Genomic DNA, 24,655 nt, shown 5'->3' with positions numbered 1-24,655 from the left:
ACCCCATGTGTTTATGCTATAATTAGAAAGCATGTTGTAGAAAGGGTGTTATGATCACCCTTTAAAAATCTTGTTTTTATAACACTGAATTTGCCATATGATATTAATTTGGGGAAAGAAAAACACAGGGAAGCAGCCACAGCACACAGAGTTCGCATTGCAGGGCTATGGGGTTTCAGAGTCAAGAGGAATAGCTAAAAATAATAATAATAATAATGTCTATTAATGTTTTCAGGCATAAAAGTGATGAAATTGTCTAATTTGAGTCCGCATTGACTGTTGCCTAAACGATGGCAATAGACTGAATTATCCTGCTTCCCAATTTTTCCCTCCTCTGATTCAATCTCCAGAAATCATTGTCCTGAATCCCAAGTCTGATCATGCCCTTGCTCTGGTCAGAACCATTTAGTAGGCCCCTAGCACTTACAGAAGTAAAGACTGCCCCAACTTGGTTGCCCACATTCCCCCTAGAGCCATCCTCAACAGAAGTGATCCTGCCTCCTGCAGGGGGTATTTGAAAATGTTGGGGGGGGGGGGGTCTTTCCAGTGGTCAACATGACAGGGACCACTACTGGCTTTGAGAAGGCTGGGACTAGGGATAGACACTCCCTGAGATGACAAAGAAGCTTGCACCCCAAAATACCAATGGATTACCCATTGAGAAACTCTGAGGCTACCTTCTCAAGTTCTCCATATGTATTTTCTATTCCTTTCTCTGTCATATCCAACGCTCCAGCCACCTTGACTAGTCCTGCTTCTGACCTCAGTGGCCGTGTTCACACAAGTCTCTGGTCTGGAATGTCCTTCCCAGCTCACTGATCTTTACCACCCTCAATCCTTCAAAACCCAGAATAAACTATTCCCACCACCCCATCAACATTAACTTCTCCCATTTCTGTGGTTCCACATTACTTTCCTTAAACCTCTGCTTTAACACTTATTGTATTCTGCCTTTAATTAGTGCCATTTTTGTGACTCTTATCTCCACCACCAAATAATACATCCTTGAAGACAGGAATCACCTTATTATCTTTATATACCTATAACACAGAGCACTCACTTAGTACCTGGTACTTTGTAGATTTGTTGAATTTAATTGAATTAAACTCATTATTTTTAAATATTTTTTCTATCAAATACCTGTGGGGACATTCTAAGTTTTTGTTAAACTATTAGTGGATTTAACATGCAAAGTCTTATTTTATTAGGTCTTCATGGGCAAAAATCTGTTTGAGTAAATTGCAAAAATGGTTGGTCTCCTCTCTCTGTAACTTAGGGTTAAATCCTTTCAAAAGAAACAACCAAAAAGAGTTATTCTTCTAAAAGTCACAAGGAAAAGGAAAATGTAATTTTTTGGTGTTACCCAGTGAGATCTTTGTGTACACATAGCTCCCCAAATGACTAAACTTTACAAATGTCACTTGATTTTAATTCAACTTTCTAAAAAAAAAAAAAAAAAAAAAAAAAATTTTTTTTTAAGTCACCTTTGGACTGGGATGAAACATGGAAAATTCCAACTCAAAGTAAGATTTTTTTTTCCCCCTAGGAAGCTGTGAGCAAACGAAAACAAGGTTTGGCGGGAGCATTTTATCACCTCTACCATAGGACGGGTCACTGCCAGCCCCATACTTGTTGATGAGACATTTGGCAAACGGCCTGCTGCAGAAATATAGTCTGTGACTTTATTTTGCTGGAGATTTCATCCGTGAAGATTTTCTTTTCCAGTTACAAAGTTCTCCCAAGAGGGACATAGCTGCTTTTTGGAAACCTGTGAAGTGTTGGCAAGTCTTGCCCTGTTTACCATGGAAACTTGTACTTGGATAGAATTACAGTGTATGACCTGGTGCGAGCATAGATGGATGTTTGATGCCTGCTATTTTCTCTTCGTGTTGATTTGGAAATTCTAAATCATGGAACCAGATCAAATAACTTTGATCTTTCCAGTTCATTTGTTCATCGTAGCATATGGTTATACCTGCACAGACTTGAAAATACATTGGCAGATGACAGAACATATGTTACAATTAAAATTTATGGGTTTGGTTCTGTTAATCTGCACAGAGTTGCCTGAAAAGGGAGTAGACTATTGGTAAGCATGGGTGATTTAATGGCTGCTATCTGTTGTTTTTTCTTCAGGAGTTCTAACATATCATATGGGTTTGAAACTGCATTGATGGGTTATTTTATTTTTTAAATAAGAAAGAAAAAAAATAACTAGCCCTGCCTGCAAGCAGATATTATCTGATTTTCTCTAAATAACTGTTTAAAGCATCTGGCCCAGGATTGTGTAAGAGATTTGTTTTTATGTCTTTGGGAAATATTTAACAGTCTAGTACAGGACTTCTTCGCTTCTTGACTGGATTACGGCAATCATTTCTATCTTGATCCCAGACCACAGTGGGGCACCCCACCCTCAATCCATTTGCCATAGTCTCACTGGCCCTGTCATTCAAAAAGCAGATCTGATCACCCCAATCCAATGGTTAGAACCCTTCACACAATTTTGGAGAGCTTTTAGGAAAAAGTGCCAAATTAGCTTGGAATGCAACATTCTATCCTAACCTTTTCTCTCACCTCACACGACTCTCGCTCTATATTCTTCTGAACCACATGTCACTGGCTAAGGTATCACTCAGTTGTGCCTCTCTGCTTTTGAGCCAGCTGCTCCCATGCATGTAAGGTCCTCTCTGAACTCCCTGCCTTTCCATGGCTTGCTCCAATTCACCTGTCAGCCCATGTGCCATCTTCTCTAGAAACCAACCCAAATTTTCTCATCTAGAAAAGGTGACCTCCACAAGTGTTCCAGTAGTACTTGTGCATGTCTCTAGGATGGCAGCTGTCACACTCACACAGCATTGTAATCACAGAGAAGTTCCAAGGGACCATGTTTTATCCAGAGCGTAACAAATACCTTGGTATGTAGGGCGCCTGGGTGGCTCAGTAGGTTGAGTGTCTGGCTTCGGCTCAGGTCATGATCTTGCAGTTCGTGAGTTCAAGCCCCACATCAGGCTCTGTGCTGACAGCTCAGAGCCTGGAGCCTGCTGCAGATTCTGTGTCTCTGTCTCTCTCTGCCCCTCCCACATTCTCTCTCTCTCTCTCTCAAAAAAAAAAAAAAAAAAAAACATTAAAAAAAATTTTTTTTAATATCCTGGTATGTAGAAGGTACTCCATAAAAATTGATCACATTATGGAGCACCTGGGTGGCTCAGTCAGTTAAGCCTCTGACTTTGGCTCAGGTCATGATCTCGCAGTCTGTGAGTTCAAGCCCCATGTCGGGCTCTGTGCTGACAGCTCGGAGACTGGAGCCTGTTTCTCATTCTGTGTCTCCCTCTCTCTCTGCCCCTCTGCCTCTCATGCTTGCGCTCTCTCTCTCTCTCTCTCTCTCTCTATCTCAAAAATAAATAAACACTAAAAATTAAAAAAAAAAAAGATCACATTATGAAGGGACAAAGGATGAATGGAGCAATAAAAGTTTGCATTTATAGTATATTTGTTTTTCTGGTTATACCTTTAGACATTGATAATTCTTGAATTTTCCATTTTGTTTTTTTTTTAATTTTTTTGATATTTATTGTTGAGAGAGAGAAAGCGTGTGAGTGGGGGAGGGGCAGGGAGAAAGGGAGATACAGAATTCAAAGTGGGCTCCAGGCTCCAAGCTGTCAGCACAGAGCCTCACACGAGGCTCAAACTCACGAACTATGAGATCATGACCTGAGCTGTAGTTAGATGCTACCGCTGAGCCACCCAGGTGCCCCCTGAATTTTCCATTTTGAAAGGATCTTAATGATCAGGAATTATTTCTTCCCTTTCTACCATTTTGAGAAAACAACATAGATTTAAGAACCAAGCTGAACTAAAAGAAAGTTTACACAAGCTAAGAACTGAAGAATGTTCTTTTCATGGCTACCACAGCCATGGCTCCTGGTCCCAAGAAGCATCTCAAGTGTGCAGCAGTTCTAAAGCAGTGGATGCTAATAATTTGATCAGTGTGTTTGTTGCTCGTCCATCTACCAGGCCCCATGAGCTGAGAGAATGTCTTCTCCTCATCATTCTCCAAGGAACACACTTAAGTATGCTCTGACAGGAGAGGAAATAAAGAATATCTGCATGCAGCAGTCCAATAAGATTGATGGCAAAGTCCAAACTGATATAACCTACCTTACTGGCTTAATAGATGTCATGGGCATTGACAAGACTGAAGAGAATTCCTATCTCATCTGTGACACCAAGAGTCCTTTGCTGTTCATTATATTACACCTTAGGAAGCCAAGTACAAGTTGTGTGAAGTAAGAAAGGTCTTTCTGGGCACAAAAGAAATCCCTCATCTGGTGACCCATGATGCTCACACCAACTGTCCCCCTGATTCCTCACCAAAGTAAATGAAGCTATTCAGATTGATTTGGAGACTGGACAGATTACTGATTTCATCAAGTTTGACACTGGTGACCTGTATATAGTGACCAGAGGTGCTAACACGTAAAGAATTGGTGTGACCACCGATGAAGAGAGACATCCTACATCCTACTTCTTTCGGTGTTGTTCCCGTGAAAGACGCCAGAGGCAACAGCTTTGCCTCTCAACTCTCCAACATTTTCATTATTGGCAAAGGCAACAAAACATGGATTTCTCTTGCCTGAGGAAAAGGGATCCACTTCACCATTGCTGAAGGACAGACAAGACACTGGCAGTCAAACAGAACAGTAGGTGAAATGATCTCTAGTGATGTGACCTGAAGGGTCTTTGTACTTAATTTAAGATAAGATGGCACAAATAGACCCATAAATACGGAGAACAAACTGATGTTTGGCAAAGGGGAGAGGTTGGGGGGAATGGGCAAAATGGATGAAACAGAGTGAAAGACACAGGCTTTCAGTTATGGAATGAGTAAGTCATTGGGATAAAAGGCACAGCATAAGGAACACAGTCAATGGCACTGTAATGGTGACAGATTGTGGCTACACTTGTGATAGGCATAGCATAACATAGATGTTGTTGAATCACTATGTTACGTACTTGAAACAAATGTCACATTATGGGTCAACCATATTTCAATTTTTTAAAAAGATAATATGGCGGGGCACCTGGGTGGCTCAGTTGCTTAAATGCCTGAGTCTTGATTTCAGCTCAGATCATGATCTCACAGTTCGTGGGATCAAGCCCCGCAGTGCAGAGACTGCTTGGGATTCTCTCTCTCCCTCTCTCTCTGCCTCTCCCCTGCTTGTGCTCTCTTTCTCTATCAGAATAAACAAACATGAAAAAGAAGTTTTTTTAATAAAAATAGAAATAAAAAAAAGATAGGGGTGCCTGGGTGGTGCAGTCAGTTAAGTACCCGACTCTTGATTTCAGCTCAGTTCATGAGCCTGAGTCCCATAAGTTCATGAGCTTGTGCACTGACAGCACAGAGCTTCCTTGGGAATTCTCCCTCTCCTTCTCTCTGCCCCTCTTTGGCTCATACTCTCGCTCTCAAAAACAAATAAGCATCTTAAAAAAAGATAATATGGCACAATTAGAATAAAAAAACAAAGAACTGAAGAATGCCATTTCAGAACTAAGTATTAGTTCTGAAACCATTTCAAAACTAAGTATTAGTTCTGAAACCATTTCAGAACTAAGTATTAGTTCTGAAACCATTTCAGAACTAAGTATTAGTTCTGAAACCATTTCAGAACTAAGTATTAATGAATTACACAGGCATCATTCGAATGGTCCTGTGATCCCCTGCATGGCACACAGGTCACATATTGGCCAACACAAAACCTAAAATAAAAATACCAACTCTAGTTCGTGACCAGTGAGCTGCCTCCAGTTATCCCATAGATGTTGGTAATTTTCAGGATAAAATCATTTTAAATTAACTTGAATACAAAGGAATTAACATAAAATTCTTAGCAGTTTTGGAAAAAGTATGTTATTAACTTGAACCAGTAATAGGGTTTACAAATCCTTCTCATATTTAAAATAATCCAGGGGCACCTGAGTGGCTCAGTCAGTTAAGCATCCGACTTCAGCTCAGGTCATGATCTCACAGCTCTGGAGTTCGAGCTCCACATCGGGCTCTCCACTCTCAGCGCAGAGCCCACTTCAGATCCTCTGTCTCCCATTCTCTCTCTTTCTCTCAAAGATAAATAAAAAATTTAAAATTTAAAATAATCTGCTTGCAGGATTTGTGACTTTCCACTTGTTTTCTTGTATTCCTCCAAAGACACTGAGAGTTCAGAGACTCCAATATTTAATTCTAGTGTGAATAAACCCAGCTCCAGTCCAGAACTTGCACTTTGTGACATCTTCCACCCAGGCTCCGAGGGATAAAAGCACTGTTTAAAATCAGCCTTCTGAGGCACCTGGCTGGCTCAGTAGGTTAAACGTCAACTTCGGCTCAGGTCATAATCTCACAGTTCATGGGTTCAAGCCCCACGTCATGCTCTGTGCTGACAGCTGGGAGCCTGGAGCCTGCTTCGTATTCTATGTCTCCCTCTCTGTGCTCCTCACTGCTCATTTTCTCTCTCTCCCTCTTTCTCAAAAAATAAACATTAAAATCAGCCTTCTACGTAGAAAAAAAAAAAAAAACCCGGAGTGTGATGAAGTGCAACACTCTTTCTACCCTTAAACTACATCCCTCTCTACCCCAGCCATTACTGCTCAGTGTCTGTAACTACTTCAACAAACAGAAACACAAAATAAGAGGGACTAAGGCCTCAGATGTTACAGAGATCATCCACTGACTTAAACTCACACAGCCTACTGTGTTTCCCTTTTTTGCCCTCTTAGCCTGGAAGCTCAGAGGCCAATTTATTACTCAGTCATAAAACTGTTCTGCTCTCTGCTTCAGTTAGAAGCTTCATTCGTCCACTGTATTTTATGAACTACACGTTACTACCCCCCCAAATTCATATCTTGAAGCCCAAACCCCCTAGTGTGGTTATATTTGGAGATGGGAGCCTCTTAGGAATTAAAATTAAGTTAGGTCATTAAGGTGGGGCCCTGATTCAACAGGATTAGTGTCCTTACAGGAAGAGTCACCAGAGAACTAGTGAACTCTCTCTTTCCCCTTTCCCTCCTCTCGGCCCTCCCTGCACAACACATTAAGGAAAGGACATGTGAGGGCATAGCAAGAAGCCAGCCAAAAGGAGAGCTCTCACCAGAAACCAAACAAGCTAGAACCTTGATCTTGGGACTTCCAGCTTCCAGAACTGTGAGAAAACACACTTCTGTTGTTTAAGCCATCCAGTCAACAATATTTTGCTATGGCAGCCCCGGCTATTACACATATGATTCTCTCTTTGTCTGACTCTTCACTGCTCACCTGGCAACAAGCCCCTGAGCTCCGGTCGCTGTAAACTCTGCTGTGCTACATCTCGCATCGTCCACCCACCAGGCACACAAACTTGGAAAAAAATACTTCATAAGCTGAATGAAATCAAGAAAGGTAATAACTCAGCACAATAATTTGGGGGCTATACTCAATCTATACTTGCAACCTAAAAAAAATGTTTTCATGTTTACTTATTTTTGTGAGAGAGAGAGAGAGAACACGCACAAGCAGGAAGATGCAGAGAGAGAGGGAGACACAGAATCCTAAGCAGGCTGCAGGCTCTGAGCTGTCAGCACAGAGACCGACGTGGGGCTCGAACTCTCAAACCATGAGATCGTGACCTGAGCTGAAGTCGGACACTTAACTGACTGAGCCACCCAGGCGCCCCATACTTACAACCTTAATTCAACCTTGTCTGTTGCTTTTAAAGAGTATCCTCCATAATTTTATAAAAAGCAATGATAACTTTTTTCCGTCATATACTCTGCTGTCCAGTTTTGTAAGTGCAGTTTCTATAAAAGTGGCAAAATTAATAAGTATACTGCTGTGGCTTGATTTCATGGGACGGTGTATCCTTACCGAACACTGAAACAAGCCCACTTCTACCCCATTTGCTTTGTTTTCATGTTTTCCTCTTTTTTCTAATCTGTAGTATCATCCACAACCCAGCCCCCCTCCTCCATTCTCAGGACTGTCCCTCCTACCACGCTGGCAACAAACAAGCTCGGTATTGCCTATTTCTTTGCTGTCATTCAGCTCAGAGAAAAAACTCTTTTCTTCGTGTAAGACATACTCCAGATAGCTATCTTATAAGCCTTCCAAACTGTAAGATCTTCTAGAAGTATAGATGTTTAGAGCTACAGAAAAGCTGATATTGTCCAATGAATAGTTTTTGTGTCAAGAAAAAAAATCATGGATTAAGATAACAGAGTTTTGGGCTGCCTGGGTGGCTCAGTCAGTTAAGCATCTGACTTTGGCTCAGGTCATGATCTCACGGTTTATGAGTTCGAGCTCCACATAAGGCTCTGTGCTGACAGCGTGGAGCCTGCTTAAGATTCTGTGTCTCTCCCTCTCCCTCTCTCTGCCCCTCCCCCCACGAGCACTCTCTCTCAAAATAAATTTAAAAAAAACTTTAAAAAAATGTGGGGCGCCTGGGTGGCGCAGTCGGTTAAGCGTCCGACTTCAGCCAGGTCACGATCTCGTGGTCTGTGAGTTTGAGCCCCACGTCAGGCTCTGGGCTGATGGCTCGGAGCCTGGAGCCTGTTTCTGATTCTGTGTCTCCCTCTCTCTCTGCCCCTCCCCCGTTCATGGTCTGTCTCGCTCTGTCCCAAAAATAAATAAAAAACGTTGAAAAAAAATGTTAAGGTATATATATATATATATATATATATATATATATATATACACACACACACACACACATATATAATAACAGTGTCCACTACAGCTCACATGCTTAAAACTTTCCTTAAAAATTTTCCTTGTGGGCGCCTGAGTGGTTCAGTCAGTTAAGCATCCAACTCTTGACTTAACAGCTCAGCTCATGATCTCACGGTTCACGGGATCAAACCCCACATCAGGCTCTGCACTGACCAAGCATGGCCTTGCTTGGGTTTCTCCCTCCCTCTTTCTCTGCCTCTCTCTCTCAAAATAAATAAATAAATAAACATTTTTAAAAATTCTCCTTGTGGGCCAAAATATTCTGAATTTTCACTGAATGAAATCATATAGCTAAGACTATTTTAGATAAATCCAATTTGACTTTTTTTAGGTACAGAATACAAGAAATGACACGTTTATTTTTTGAAAACTGTATTTGGTCATTTTGACAAAAACAACTGAAAAGTGGTTGAGTCTTGTGAATTCCTGTGTGAACTGACTTCAGTGAGAGACAATGTTAGGAAAAATAATAAACTAAAGTTACCTGTGATTCGAAAGTACTTTATGAGTGACTACGAAAAGGTCTTCAATATCTCCTGGACAAGCACATCAACATTAGCCTTTTGGGCATTTAGAAACTGAATAGATTTAAATATCTCAAGATACAACAGGGTCAAAGTATAGAATGACCATTTCCACTGAGTGGTCCAGCATGGATACATGGTTACAGTGCCTCTATACATGGTTCTGGAAAAGACCATTGGTCAGGAAAGCAAGCACCAGTTCCCACTTCTTTGAAAATTAAAGTACTGTTTTCTTGAAATGCCCAAAGAGAGCTTAGCAGACCTGACATTCAAGATGTTGCATGGCCGCCCCAATATGACCTTTCCACTTTTCTATCGTAGACTCTATTCTCAAGTCTAATTAAACTCCTTCTTGACAACGCTATCTAATGTTTTCCACCCCACTTATGCTTTATATTATGCTGCTTTGTTTTCTTGATAATACTTATCACTATCTGAAGTTATCTAATTGATTTTTTACTGTCTATCCTCTTGCCTCTCAGAATGAAAGCCTCATAAGAGCAAAGATTTTGCCCTGTTTGGTGCTGTATCTCCGGGGTCTAGAACAGTGTTTGACACAAAGGAGTTACTCTCTCTTTCTCCTTCTCTCTCCCTCTCCCTCTCTCTCCCCCCTCTCTCTCCTCTCTCTCCTCTCTCTCTCTCTCTCTCTCTCTATATATATATATATACATATATATATATACATATATATATATATATATATATATATATATATATATACACATACATACATAAAAGGAATGAATTAATGAAACCATTCCCAGAAACATCCAAGCTTCACTGTGTCTGTGCCTTGGAATATAAAGTTTCCTCCATCTAGAAGGCCTGTCCTCTCCTTCTATACATCTTAACAGTCCAGCTGAAATTTTTTGGCATCTAGGCACATGTTAGAGTTGCCAGTATGCATGCATGCTTCAGCCCTCTCCACAGAGTGGAAGCTACTTACAGGATCAGCCTTTGATAGTTCCTTTTCAAATACAGACACACCAACTAATCTTTGATGAAGCAGGAAAGAATATCCAGTGGAATAAAGACAGTCTCTTCAACAAATGGTGCTAGGAAAACCAGATAGTGACATGCAGAAAAAAAAAACCTGGACCACTTTCTTACACCAGACACAAAAATAAACCCAAAATGGATGAAAGACCTAAACGTAAGACAGGAAGCCATAAAAATCCTAAAGGAGAAAGCAGGCAAAAACATCTTTGGCCTCAGCCACAACAACTTCTTACTCAACACATCTCCAGAGGCAAGGGAAGCATAGCAAAAATGAACTATTGGCTCCCAAAAAACAAGAGTCCAGGGCCAGATGGCTTTCCAGGGAAATTCTACCAAACATTTAAGGAAGAGTTAACACCTATTCTCTTGAAGCTGTCCCAAAAAATAGAAATGGAAGGAAAACTTCCAAACTCTTTCTATGAAGCCAGCATTACCTTGATTCCAAAACCAGACAGAGACCCCACTAAAAAGGAGAACTAGAGACCAATTTCCCTGATGAACATGGATGCAAAAATCCTCAACAAGATATTAGCCAACCAGATCCAACAATACATTACAAAAATTATTCAACACGACCAAGTGGGATTTATACCCGGGATGGAGGGCTGGTTCAATATCCACAAAATAATTAACGTGATTCATCACATCAATAAAAGAAAGGACAAGAATCACATGATCCTCTCAATAGATGTAGAGAAAACATTTGACAAAATACATCATCCTTTCTTGACAAAAACCCTCAAGAAAGTAGGGATAGAAGAATCATAACTCAAGATCATAAAAGTCATATATGAAAGACCCAATGCTAATATCATCCTCAATGGGGAAAAACTGAGAGCTTTCCCCCTAAGGTCAGGAACAAGACAGAGATGTCCACTCTCGCCATTGTTATTGAACATAGTATGTATGAGAAGTCTTAGCTTCAGCCATCAGACAACACAAAGAAATAAAAGGCATCCAAATCGGCCAGGAGGAGGTCAAACTTTCACTCTTCACAGATGACAAGACAGTATATATGGAAAACACAAAAGATTCCACAAAAATATGCTAGAACTGATCCATGAATTCAGCAAAGTTGCAAGATATAAAATCAATGCAGAAATCGGTTGCATTCCTATACACCAAATGAAGCAACAGAAAGAGAAATCAAGGAATCAATCCCATTTACAATTGAACCAAAAACCATAAAATACCTAGGAATAAATCTAACCAAAGAGGTGAAAAATCTATACACTGAAAGCTATAGAAAGCTTATGAAAAAAATTGAAGAAGACACAAATAAATGGAAAAAGATTCCATGCTCCTGGATAGGAAGAACAAATATTGTTAAAATGTTGATACTACCCAAAGCAATCTACATATTCAATGCAATCCCTATCAAAATAACACCAGCATTCTTCACAGAGCTAGAACAAACAATCCTAAAATGTGTATGGAACCAGAAAAGACCCCGAATATCCAAAGCAATCTTGAAAAAGAAAGCCAAAGCAGAAGGCATCACAATCCCGGACTTCAAGCTATACTACAAAGCTGTAATCATCAAGACAGTATGGTACTGGCACAAAAACAGACATTCAGATCAATGGAACAGAACAGAGAACCCAGAAATGGACCCACAAACATATGGCCAACTGATCTTTGACAAAGCAGGAAAGAGTATCCAACGGAATAAAGACAGTCTCTTCAGCAAGTGGTGCTGGGAAAAGTGGACAGCGACATGCAGAAAAATGAACCTAGACCACTTTCTTACACCACACACAAAAATAAACTCAAAATGGATGAAAGACCTAAATGTAAGACAGGAAACCATCAAAATCTTCGAGGGGAAAGCAGGCAAAAACCTCTTTGACCTTGGCCACAGCAACTTCTTACTCAACACATCTCCGGACACAAGGGAAACAAAAACAAAATGAACTATTGGGACCTCATCAAGATAAAAAGCTGTTGCACAGCAAAGGAAACAATCAGCATAATAACTAAAAGGCAACCGACAGAATGGGAGAAGATATTTGCAAACGACATATCAGATAAATGGTTAGTATCCAAAATCTATAGATTTTGGACTTATCAAACTCAACACCCAAAAAACAAACAATCCAGTGAAGAAATGGGCAAAAGACGTGAATAGACACTTCTCCAAAGAAGACATCCACATGGCCAACAGACACATGAAAAAATGCTCCACATCACTCATCATCAGGGAAATACAAATCAAAACCACAGTGAGATACCACTTCACACCTGTCAGAATGGCTAACACTAACACCTCAGGCAACAACAGATGTTGGCAAGGATGCCGAGAAAGAGGATCTCTTTTCCACTGCTGGTGGGAATGCAAACTGATGCAGCCACTCTGGAAAACAGTATGGAGTTTCCTCAAAAAGTTAAAAATAGAAGTACCCTACAACCCAGCAATTGTACTACTAGGTATTTATCCAAGGGACACAGGTGTGCCGTTTCGAAGGGCACATGCACTCCAATGTGTATAGCAGCACTATCCACAATAGCCAAAGTATGGAAAGAGCCCAAATGTCCATCAATGGATGAATGGATAAAGAAGATGTGGTATATATATATATATATATATATATATATATATATATATATATATTCAATGGAGTATTACTCACCAATCAAAAAGAATGAAATCTTGGGGTGCCTGGGTGGCTCAGTTGGTTAAGCATCTGACTTCAGCTCGGGTCACAGTCTCGAGGTTCATGAGTTCAAGCCCTGCATCAAGCTCTGTGCTGACAGCATGGAGCCTGGAGCCTACTTCAGATTCTGTCTCCCTCTCTCTGCCCCTCCCCTGCTCATGGTCTGTCTCTTTCAAATGTAAATTAAAACAACAAAATTAAAAAAAAATCAGAATGAAATCTTGCCATTTACAATTACATGGATGGAACTAGAGGGCATTATTATGCTAACCAAAATTTGTCAGAGAAAGACAAATATCATGTGACTTCACTTATATGAGGAATTTAAGACACAAAACATGAACGTAAGGGAAGGGAAGCAAAAATAATATAAAAGCAGGGAGGGGAACAAAACATAAGAGACTCTTAAATATGGAGAACAAACGGAGGGTAATAAGAGGGGGTTGTGGGAGGGGGATGGGCTAAATGGGTAAGGGGCATTAAGGAATCTACTCCTGAAATCATTGTTGCTATGCTAATTAACTTGGATGTAAATTTTAAATTAATTAATTTTAAAAAAACACAGACACACAAATGTGCACACGCACACACACACACACACACACACACACACACACACACACACACACTGGCACAGTAATACTTATTCATTACCGTAATGAATGGGACTAAGGCACCATTCAAGTTCTTAATGTGATTTCACCTTAGCTAAAAATTTAACAAGTGGACCTATCATTTGGTTAGTGCTGTGAAATGGCAAGAGAAATATATCAATTACTGGTGTCCAATACACTCATAAACAGCCAGAAAGGCAAAACTCTGGTGCAAATTCAGATCATTAGTTAATAAACTTGGATTTATTTTGTCATATTGAGCTGTCCTATTGAGCTATTGAGTTGTTCTCTGCCTGGTTTCTGGGACACAGTCAGGACTCCCTATGGCCTTCTGATAGGAGTTTAGAAAAAGAAAAGGAAAGAAGACAAGACAGAACCTTCCCAAGCCTACATAAATCTGAATGGGCCTCCTGTCCTTAGGTTTATGTCAGGCTGACCTCTTTGCTGCCCTCGTGGAGGAATCTGGCCTGAATGGGTTAGCTGAGATTTAGGAAGGCAGAAGAAGAAATGCTTTTGTTCATCCCTTGAACTGACGGGTCTTAGTACCAGGTGAGTCATTCTAGTCCTACTCATTTTTCAACCACCAAATTCCCCTTTCTCATCCCTCCCCCTGCGGGCACTCAGTCTCTAACAGCCCATTCAGCAATACGTTCTTCAACTATACTCTAAACAAGAATTCTCATGGCGCATAATGATAGTGAGTCCTCTGACCATAAAAATTATCAGTGTTTAATCCCATGCTTTTTTTTCTCTGTACTACCTCTATGCTCCTTCGTGGCCTTATACCACAGAAGAATGTCCTTCTTATTATTTCAACCTGCTCTTCAGTATCTCTTGCTGGATCTAGAGGTGAATGAAATCTGTGGACGATAGCACAGCTGCTATGTTTATTTGTTTTTTTTTTCTACCAGTGTGAATGGTGGGGTACAAATTGGTGATTTCCAAGGTTCATTTTTTCATACCTAGGTGTGATACCCCAAAGGGTACCATAAAATTCTTAAGGCTAAACTAATTTGGACTAATCTTAAAATTTCTGAAATAAATACTGGGCAATAGGATTCCCTGACACAAAGCACAGCAGAAGTTGTTGTGGGGGCACCTGGGTGGCTCAGTCGGTTAAGCAGCCAACTTCAGCTCAGGTCATGACTTCATGGCTTGTGAGTTCAAGCTACATGTCAGGCTCTGTGCTGACAGCTCAGAGCCTGGAGCCTGCTTTGGATTCTGTGTCTCTGTCTCTCTCTGCCCCTCACCCACTCACGCTCTGTCTCTCTCTCCTTCAAAAATAAATAAACATTGAAAAGAATTTTTTTTTAAAGTTATGTCTCCAGATTAGGAACGATTGTGTTCAGAAACAGACCTAGTGCATTTTGTGAATACTGTCCAGTTACTTACAAAGTTTAAATGTTTTGTGATGATAAATAAATTGTTGTTGCATGCAAACTCTTTGAATTTTAAAATATTCACCGTTCTTTAAGCCCTTAGAATTAGAAACCTGACATGTATGGGAAGGTTACACAGACAACTGTTAGTAACTGCAACAAGCATTACTTCCAGGTTGGCTTGCTAACAACAGAAAATAGCTGTAGTCAGCCACAAACAGGTATGCAAGGAAGGAAATGAACAAATGTCAATTATGCGCCCCCCATGGTCAAAACAGATAGATGCATGTTTGCTGACACTAATCCATTCCACTGATGCTCGTGAGAGTCATATGGGAGTATGGCTTGTTCACAAGGCTGTCTTCAAAAATGGTCTACAACACCCTACACAAACCGGGGCATAAATCTGAAACAAGAGGAAGAGAAGGTAAAGGTTCATCACACAGTTTCAATCCCAAATGCAGGTGCACAGAGCTGGAAAGTATTTTACTCAGTACCAGTGAATGCAACACAAATAACATTCATACTTCTTTACTAATAATATTTAGAACTTATTACTTAGTATTTATTTAGTACTTACTATGTGCCAGGAACTGTCCAAAGTCCTTTAACATATTAGTAATAGAAACCTCACAGCAGGTAGTTAGCAGTAGGCTGTTACTGGTTTTAACATCATGCAAATGAAGAAACAGACACAAAGAGAACAGGCAACTTGCCCCAAATCATACATATAGTAAGTGGGTAGGCAATGGAGCTAGGATTCAAAGCCAGGGATTTACGGCTCTGGAATCCATACTATTAACCACTATACTACCTGCCTAAGGGGTACACAACATGTTTATAAACTCTACTGAAAGATATCTTGAAGTTACAAAACATTCAAGAAGCACTGCACAAGAAGAAGGAAAATGATGCCCACCCAAGGAGCTGTGTTGCCACAAACAACTACAAAGAGACAACAGACTAACCTGATCAGTATAGGTGGGTGTTACCAAAATGGGTACAATACCTGCATCATCACTAAAGGAAGACATTCAACAACTGCTAAAATAGGAAGCCATTAAAAACCGTACAGAAAATATTGAGGTGCCTGGGTAGCTCAGTTGATTGAGCATCTGACTTTGCCTCAGGTCATGAGCTCATGGTTCATGAGTTTGAGCCCCATGTCAGGCTCTATGCTGACAGCGTGAAGCCTGCCTCAGATTCTCTGTCTTTCTCTCTCTGACCCTCCTCCACTCACACACTTTCTCAAAAATAAATCAACATAAATAAAAAAAAAAATACTGGGGCGCCTGGGTGGCTCAGTCGGTTGAGCATCTGACTTCGGCTCAGGTCATGGTCTCACGGTCTGTGGGTTCAAGCCCCACGTCGGGCTCTGTGCTGACAGCTCAGAGCCTGGAGCCTGCTTCAGATTCTGTGTCTCCCTCTCTCTCTGACCCCCCCCCCATTCATGCTCTGTCTCTCTCTGTCTCAAAAATAAATAAACATTAAAAAAAAATTTTTTAAATACAGAAAATACTGTGAAATTTGTTCATCTGTTGTGAACAAATCAAATTCCTAAGAAATAAGGTAAATACTGTAGTGTGGCTTTTCCTCAGTAATATTTACGGAAGAGTAAGATATACCCTTCTTGGCATATCAGCTACAAACAGGTATGCAAGGAAGGAAATGAATGAATATCAATTATGGCAATGAGGCATCACTGAACTAATGTCACAACAATCATGAAGGCATCGGCGGGGGGTGGGGTTGGGGTGGGCAGGAGGGAGGGTGAAGAAGCATCATCACTCCTTCCAAGTTACTCATCTCTTCAGATTAATGGACTATATCCACGGTCAGCACAAAACTCTTTCAGACAATGTGAGGAGCTGTAAGCAGTGAAGATCAGATTAGACCTCCATTACTAGTTGTTTCCTTTGTTTGTTTGACCAGCATCATCATTTCTTCTTTCTTCTTATGGCATTAATATATGTGGTGATGATACACAGTTTTATAAGACAGGCACTCCACCTGAGCCACGTGTGCCCAGTTGAGGCACCTGCACATGCCTGGATTGGTGAATCCTACCATATATTAACATTGACTTGATAGAAACAACCAAAATTACCGAAATTACTTCAAGGAGCCAGTTCTAGGGGACTATGACTTAAAAACTAATGGTTTGGGCCTAAGAGAAATTCAAAATTATGGATATTATTAAATAAGTTCAACTATTTCAGCAACAGGAAATGTCACAGCATCATTATAGTTCATAATGAAAATAATAATGCCCAAGTGCCCATGTGATCCTCCAAGGTTATTCATGAAAGGAATTGCTTGCCTTATGAGATATAGGCTTGATACTACAGTCACTGAGATGATCACATGAAATACACCATTTCTAATCTATTCAATGCTTAGTAAATCATTTGGACAATCATGGAGCCTTAACTAAAAATCTTGTTTCATTAATGTTGATTTATTTTTATAAAAGAAAATACAAAATTAAAAATTAAATTAAACCTGCAAATGGAAAGTAAATGTGAAAACCATAGTTAATCATCTAGAAGCAATATTAAGACACTTGAAGTAAGCAGAACATGTGATCATATCTGCAAATAACACCTTTGTTAATAGCACGAGTTGCTAGTGAAAATTACATGTAAGCCCTCTTATTTTTGAAAACTTTTTTTTTTATTTTGAGAGAGAGAAAAAGTGGGGGAGGGGTAGAGAAAGGGGGACAGAGGATCTGAAGCAGGCTCTGTGCTGACAGCAGAGAGCCTGATGTGGGGCTCGAACTCACAAACTGTGAGATGATGACCTGAATCAAAGTCACATGCTTAACAACTGAGCCACCCAGGTGCCCCAAGCCTTCTTATTTTTAACAAATCCATATACCTGAACCTTCAGCAACACAGTGTTCACACATTTCCTACCTTGTTATGCCAGTGATTACACAAACTAATACAAATACAAAACAGTAAGTATTTTATTATTAAAATCCACTAAGACAATACACCATCATTCTGACATTTGTTTCTTTATAAAAGTAATTAAAAAGTAATACTAGTGCTGAATTATGTGATACTACAATTAAGACACCTGGGATATCGCATTCAGATAAAACTGCCCAAGCTAAAAATGTTAGGTTGTAAAACCTGAGAAAATAAAAGTATTCATTTGTTCATTTGTTCATTCATTCATCCATTCAACTAACAATAATACTAAGTACCCATAAAACAGTATAACATATGTTGTACTACCCATTTTTGGTAAGTATTAATACATTTATTTATTGAACATTTTATTCACATAGTCTATTATGAGTTCAATAAACATTGTTCTTAGATACACTTTTTTTAATATTTATTTTGAGAAGGAAGAGTGCACATGAGTGGAGGAGGGGCATAGAAAGAGGGAGAGAAAGAGAATCCCAAGTAGGCTCCACGCTATCAGCAGAGAGCCTGACGTGGGGCTCGAACCCACAAACCATGAGATCATGACATGAGCCAAATTTAAGAGTAGGATGCTGAACCAACTGAGCCACCCAAGTTCCCCTGTTCTTAAATATAGTTAATGAACTCTGTGATGAAACTCTTGAGAAAATCTCATAGTTTTCTCAAAATGTTTTTCCTGAGACCAACTTTTTTTTAATGTTTATTTATTACTGAAAGACAGAGAGAGTCAGAGCATGAGCAGGGGAAGGGAAGAGGGAGACACAGAATCTGAAGCAGGCTCCAGGATCTGAGCTGTCAGCACAGAGCCCGATGTGGGGCTCAAACCCACCAACCATGAGATCATGACCTGAGCTGAAGTTGGATGCCTGAAGTTGGCGACTGAGCCACCCAGGCGCCCCCTGAGACCAATTTTTATTTGAGGAAAATACACATTAAAAAAATTGGGGACCAGCCACAGCAACTTCTTATGCAACATGTCTCCGAACACAAGGGAAACAAAAGCAAAAATGAACTACTGGGACCTCATCAAAATAAAAAGCTGTTGCACAGTGAAGGAAACAATCAGCAAAACTAAAAGGCAACTGACAGAATGGGAGAAGATAGTTGCAAACAGCATATCAGATAAAGGGTTAGTATCCAAAATCTATAAAGAACTTATCAAAGAACTCAATACCCAAAACAACAAATAATCCAGTGAAGAAATGGGCAAAAGACATGAATAGACACTTCTCCAAAGAAGACATCCAGATGGCCAACTGACACATGAAAAAATGCTCCATATCACTCATCATCAGGGAAATACACATCAAAACCACAATGAGATACCACCTCACACCTGTCAGAATGGCTAACATTAACAACTCAGGCAACAACAGATGTTGGCGAGGATACAGAGAAAGAGGGTCTCTTTTGCACTGCTGGTGGGAATGCAAACTTATGCAGCCACTCTGGAAAAGGGTACAGAGGTTCCTCAAAAAGTTAAAAATAGAAGTACCCTACAACCCAGCAAATGCACTACTAGGTATTTATCCAAGGGATACAGGTATGCTGTTTTGAAGGGGCACATGCACCCCAATGTGTATAGCAGCACTATCAACAATAGCCAAAGTATGGAACGAGCCCAAATGTCCATCGATGGATGAATGGATAAAGAAGATGTGGTATGTATATACAATGGAGTATTACTCAGCAATCAAAAAGAATGAAATCTTGCCATTTGCAGCTACATGGAACTAGAGGGTATTATGTTAAGCAAAATTAGAGAAAGACAACTATCATATGACTCCACTCATATGAGGACTTTAAGATACACAACAGATGAACATAAGGGAAGGGAAACAAAAATAATACAAAAACAGGGAGGGGGACAAAACACAAGAGACTCTTAAATATGTAGAACAAACAGAGGGTTACTGGAGGGGTTGTGGGAGGGGAATGGGCTAAATGGGTAAGGGGCATTAAGGAATCTACTCCTGAAATCATTGTTGCACCATATGCTAACTAACTTGGATGTAAATTTAAAAAATAACTTAAAACAAAAACTTACTCCCAAATGTTTCAAAGGAAAAAACTGCAGTATGTACTTGAATCTTTTCTACATAAGATTTCTTTTTCAAAAGATTTTTTTAATACTGAAAAAAGATAAAAAGGCTAGAAACTGCATCCTTTGAGACTTTTTTTGGCTTCCACTGCAGGATTAAGCCTTAAATCTCTAAGCCTTCCTGCTTGGCCTTCCACTTGATAAACCCTTTTCCACTTTAGAGTCTTTACACTCGCACTCCATCTGCCAGAAATGCCTTACCCTGAATGCGCCCATGGCTTTGCTCCCCACTGCACTCCTGTCTCTGCCCAAATATCCTCTCCTCTGGCAGTACACGCCCCCATCACTCTGCACCCTTTCCCTGATGCAATAGACTGTTATGCAAATCTGCTTTGGATCCTTGTGACTGAAATAATGAGAAGAAGTTCATGTGTAATAGACCCAGTGTTAGGATGGCTCCATGACATAGATCCTGAAATAAACAGCAGCATTACTCATCCTCTCACGTCAATAAAGATTGTTTCCAGACATAAGGACGTTTACTGACTTGGAAACTATTTGAGCCTTAATATTAAAGAGTATTACTTTCATTAGAAATTTCTTGGAGGTCTGATGACATTTGCTGATTGGATTTGAAAGTCAAGTAAAATGAGATGGCCCCTCTCAGGCACTAAATATATATGTGGCTTTTAAAGTTAGACAGACCTGGCTCAAATCTCAGGTCTTCAACTAACTGGCTGTGTGAGCCTACACCTGAAACTACTCTCATTAAAAGCACCAAAACCTCCAAAAATCCAACAGACACATTCCAGATCTTATGTGACTGGAACACTCTGAATCATTTGGTGCAGATGATAATTCCTTTTTTTTTTTCCAGGAATTTTGCTTTCTTTCTACATTTTTGGCTATTCCTTCTCAAACTCTTCCTTTTTTGTCTTCCAAATATTGATGTTTCTCAGAGTTCTGAACTAGGCACTCTTTTCCCTTCACTCCATTGGGGTGGCGCTATCTTGGCGCTATCACTCTCTCCCACGGTCAGACTCCCACTATGGCATACAGTTGTCTCCCAAGGTCCAGATCCAGGTATACAACTGTCTACTCAATATCACCCACCTTATACATTTCCCAGAGACACTTCAAATGGATCATGTCCAAGCAGGAACTTGGCACTTCCTTCGCACCCAGCCTATATTCTCCTCTTCCTTCTGATAATGAAAGCACCGTGACCCATCCAGTCACACATTTCATAAACCTGCATCACCCTTAACTCCACTCTCACTTTCCCCCTTCCCTTCTCTGATCAGTCACCAAATCTTGTCACAGCTACTTCCTATATGTCTCTCAAATCTGTCCATGTCCCTTATTCTCCACTGTCATTACCCTAGTTCAGGAGAAAAAATCATCTCTGTATGGATCGATCGCCTCTAGAGAATACAGGCTTAAACAGGTAGCATTGCCATGAGAAATAGTTCATGAACAACTTCAGGTATTTGGAGTAAATTAATATCCTACTCTAGTGATCTCTGACTCTCAGGGAAGGTGAAGGTCATATCCTTTTTTCCTGGGAGTCAGAAATTATGCGCCTTAAGGAGGTTGTTTCATTAATTAACAATAAAGCAGAAAATATAAGCATTTAATATTTGGGGGCACTGACTTTGCTATCCGAGTGATCCTATACAAGCCCAGAAAAAAATCTAGCCAATTTGATTCTACGTGGTCCAAAGTTGGTTAAATTGAGAACATTAACAGTTAAGATTTAATAAAGAGGGATGCCTGGGTAGCTCAGTCAGTTAAGCGTCTGACTCTTAATTCTGGCTCAGGTCATGATTTTATGATTCATAAGATCGAGCACAGAGTCTGCTTGGGATTCTCTCTCTCCCTCTCTCTGCTTCTCCCCAGCTCGCTCTTTCTCACAAAATAAATAAACTTTTTTCTTTTAATATTTAATAAAAGATTTAGGAACAAACACATTTATAATAATATACTATTACTAATTATTGTACCTTCGTGTTAATAAAAATGTAATGCCTATACCTTTTATGAACAACCTGAAAGCATCAAAATGACAATTTACAAATACCCTACTAGATTTAAAGTGTATTGTTTTAGAAAAAGTTGCTACTTATGTAGTTAAATAGTTACTACTCTTACAACTTAATAATAAAAAAGACAACCCACTTAAAACTAGGCAGAGGAAAAAAATAGGCAAAAGATTTGAATAGGCATTTCCCCAACAAAGACATATATAAATGGCCAATAAGTCCATGAAAATATGTTCAACACCATTAGTTATTGGAGAAATACAAATCAAAACCACGCTGAGATACCACTTGGGGCCTACTAGGGTGGCAATCACCAAATAAATGGACAATAACAAGTGCTGGTGAAGATGTAGAGAAATTGGAGCCTTCATATATTGCTGGTAGGAATGTTAAATGGTACAGCTGCTTTGGAAAACAGTTCGGCATTTCTTTAAAATACTACCATATGAAGGGTGCCTGGGTAGCTAGTTGGTCAAGCGTCCGACTTCGGCTCAGGTCATGGTCTCACGGCTCATGGGTTCGAGCCCCGCATCAGGTTCCGCACTGACAGTGCAGAGCCTGCTTGGGACCCCCTCCCTCTCTCTCTGCCCCTCCCTGCTCTTGTGCACGCGCGCGCTCTCTCGCTCTCTCTCTCAAAAGATACACATTTAAAAAATACATATATATTACCATATGAAATAGTGCTACACCAGCAATTTCACTTCTAGGTACATACACAAGAGAAATTAAAACAGATGTGTATGCAGAAAATCTGTACACCAATGTTCACAGCAGCCTTACTCATAATAGCTAAGAAAAGGAACAACCCAAATGTCTATCAACTGATGAATGAAGAAATAAAATGTGGTAAATCCATACAATGGAATATTATTCAGGCAATCAAACAGAATGGATTACTAGAGCATGCCATAACATGCATGAGCCTTGAAAACATTACGCTCAGCAAAAGAAACCAGATGCAGGTCAGTCTAACTCTAAAACCCATATATATAGTGCCTGGGGAAACCTCTCATTTTACTTGACTTTTCAAATTCAATCAGCAAATGTCATGGGACCTCCAAGAGATTTTTAATAAAAGTAATATTCTTTAATATTCAGTTGTAAATAGTTTCCAAAGCAGTAAGTCCCATTACATCTGGAAACAGACTCTTTATTGATGTGTGAGAATGAACAATACTGCAATCTGTTCGGGATCCGTGTCACGGAGCCGTGTTACACATGGACTCCTTTGCGTGACACAAGGGTCCCAAGCAGATTCACATAAATTTATTTTCCTAAAAATGACACACCAAATGTATTTACAACATAATATAAAATAAAAAAACACCTTTTCAGATAATTTAAATAAATAACTATAACAATCTTCCTGATTTTGTAAAACTCACTCTATTTCTAAATATACATTTGCTGAATTTCTGTAACCCTTAAGTTATAAAGAGATTTCAAGCAGAAGTTTTTGAAGGTTCATTAAATGACATGCCTTTGTAGATTTATTTTTAAAAATTATTCAGTGCCTGGAAATTCAGATATGATGCTATTGACTCCTTTACTCACCACAATAGACAAGTGTTCAGCTCATTTATTCTCAGAACAAAGCCTATCTTTGACACTTCTTATTATGTCACATTTCATTATATTGTAGGAAACAATTTTTATGTTAGAAAAGTAAAATACTTCCCAGACTTTCCAATGACCTTAAAACAAAAACAAAAACATCTGGTGGCACCTGGGTGGCTCAGTCAGTTGAGCTTCCGACTTCGGCTCGGGTCATGATCTCATGGGTTCGTAAGTTTGGCCCCTACGTCAGGCTCCTTGCTGTCAGAACAGAGCCCGCTTCAGATCCTCTGTCCCCCTCCCTCTTTGTCCCTCTCCCTCTCGTGCTCTCTCTCTCAAAAATAAATAAAACATCTTAAAAAACAAAAACAAAATCATGGCTAAGTCAGTATTTTGGAACTTGTGCTCTTTTACATCAGAATCTGATCCATAACTGGAGATGCCAGGACAGCCCACAAATGCTATCTAGGAATATATAACATTCCTGAGGCCAAGACTAAATGCTTCTAGTAAATCTAGTCGCTATATACCATGATGTTTTGAAGGTAAAATACACTCAGAGTATCATTTAGGATGTCAAGTTCACATTTCCCCACTGTACCTCTGACATAAGATCAGAGTCACTCTTTCGATGCATTTTACTTCAAAAAATATTTATTGATCATCTGCACCCCTACACCTCTTTTCTTCACCTCCTACCTAATGAGCAAAGAGAAAAAGAAGTCCCTTAACACCAATCCACAGCTCGTGACTCCACAGACTAAGGTTGAAAGCCCAAGAGTACAGATTCTTGAGAAAGATTAATCAAATTTCTTCTTACTACAAAAGGTAGACACCTAACCCAAATTAACCTAAACTTAACAATTTTTTTGAAGAATAAATTGGCTTATGTACCGAAAGTCTAGAAGCAGAACTAGTTTTAGGCATGATTTGACCTGAAAGTCCAAATGATGTAATTAAGCTTCTTTCCTATCTACCTTTTCATTCTGCTTCCCTCCACAAACTGGTCTTCCCTTCTAACCAGTCTTCTTCCCTGCGATTGGAAAAAATGGCCACTGACAACCCCAAACTCACAATATCCTAGTACCATTACAGCAAAGGAAAGAAACAGGCACAAAAGTCTCCTGGCACAAAAGTCCCAATTTGGTTTATGAGTTTGG

The sequence above is a fragment of the Prionailurus viverrinus genome, chromosome F1 (genome assembly GCF_022837055.1).
Source record: "Prionailurus viverrinus isolate Anna chromosome F1, UM_Priviv_1.0, whole genome shotgun sequence".
In the NCBI taxonomy this organism is placed as follows: Eukaryota; Metazoa; Chordata; class Mammalia; order Carnivora; family Felidae; genus Prionailurus; species Prionailurus viverrinus.
Note: the sequence above shows the minus strand (reverse complement) of the source record.